Source organism: Propithecus coquereli, unplaced genomic scaffold, assembly GCF_000956105.1.
Source record: "Propithecus coquereli isolate 6110/MARCELLA unplaced genomic scaffold, Pcoq_1.0 Scaffold1, whole genome shotgun sequence".
NCBI lineage: Eukaryota > Metazoa > Chordata > Mammalia > Primates > Indriidae > Propithecus > Propithecus coquereli.
In genome coordinates this window covers 5,859,291-5,861,099 of record NW_012133857.1, presented here as the reverse complement: position 1 = coordinate 5,861,099, position 1,809 = coordinate 5,859,291, and positions in this window count along the sequence as shown.

The following is a 1,809-nucleotide window of genomic DNA, read 5'->3' as shown; positions in this document are numbered from 1 at the left end:
ATAAAATTCATACTTTATTAATTATAGTATTCGACATCTTCTCTTAGAAAAAGTGGCCATTCATAGCTCTTTTTACAAGTTGCTCATACATGTCCTTTTTCTTGTTTTATCTCTGGGGGTGTTCAACTCTCTATTATTGATACATAGAGAGGTCTTATATAAATCCATTGTTTATCCAACATATTGCAATTATTTTTCCCAGCTTATCATTTGTCTTGCAACCCTACTCGTGTTCACTGTTGCTCCCGACTGCCACAGCACAACTTTCTGTTATGCGCCGCTATGCCACTGGTGAGCAAGGGAGAGATACCAGTGTGGCATGGACACTATGATGGTTCATGCAGAATTTTTTGCTAAGCAAGGGGATTCAGAATGGTGAGAATTCTTATGATCTTCAACAGGAAAGGAAAAAGCTCTCCAGCTCTTGTGCCGCAAAAGCAAGAGCCCTCTCAGTCCTATTTTAAAGAAATTTAAAATAAGCTCCACATCCAGGGCTCCATCACCAGAGAGATGCACCCCAGCCTTGCATGGCCCTCCGGCTTGCAGAGAACTGCACTTTCTCCTGTGCCCACCTTAATGGGAGCCTCAGAGCCTCCGTTCCCTGTGGTACACCCCACAGCCTTTCCCTCCATTGTTTATGTGGCTCCAGCCACAGACTTGGAACTGCCTGCCTGGCCTATTCAAGTTATCTTCCCACGGACAGTTTTTGTAAATGTTCTGGTTACAAAGTTGCATGACTCCTGTTATTTTTAGTGTTTAATTTTGTAGCACACACAAGGTTTTCAGGAATATATTGTGTTACAGTAAGAATGCCAGTGTAAAGTTTAATTTTGTATACTCAAATTGATCAGTTATGTTCTCTATAGCTCTAGCCCTCATGCCATGCTTAGGATGGCCTTCCCCAACTCAGGATTATTAAAATCACTAGTAATATTTTTTTCTAGCAGTTTTACAGCTTCATTTTTAACATAATTTCTTTGAACCATCTGGATTTTATTGGGTTTGAAGGAGTTATATAGGGATCCATCTGTACTCTTTTATAACAACCACCCCATCAAGAATAATGGCAAACATTATGGAGTTCCACCACTAGCACTTATAAGCATTTACATCCATCAACTCATTTACTCCTCCCAACAGCCCTAAGAGTGGAGACTTACCTTGTTGTACAGAAGGAGGAATATACTAATTGAATAACTGGACTCACACCACACAGCTAGAAGTAGTGGACCTGGTTTCCTAACAGTCTGGACTCAGAGGCGACAGTCCTAACTACCACCCATGTGGCCTCTGGCCCTAAAGACCCTGACCTCACTGCTTAAATAATTCTTCCTCATAACCCTCCTTTCTCTAAATTTTTCTCCTATTCCCAAATTCCAGTCTCTTGGGTACTTTGCTTTGAGAGTTCCGTAAACACAGCAGATGGCTAAAGCTTCACTTTTGCCCCATTCTGACACTTTGTCTTCAACCAGGAGCATTATAGTCATGTCAGACACGACAGGGCTTACTCCTGCCATGCTTCTTGGTGGTTTGACTTCTGGAGGTTTCATTACTTTGCTGTCGTTTGCTTTCTGGAATACGTACTACCAGATTCCTTTTCTTCTAGTGATTTAGAACAGAACTTCTCCAAACATTGACGGGAATGGAGGGTGCCAGGTAGAGTTCAGGGTGGCCTTCACCTAGGAATTACCTCCATTTATCCATGTGCTATGCAAACACCACTGTTTTCTTGTGAGGGTCATGAAGTGAAAGATGAGGGAACGCTAATGTTGAAGGTTCACATCATATTTTATTTATTTATTTTATTTT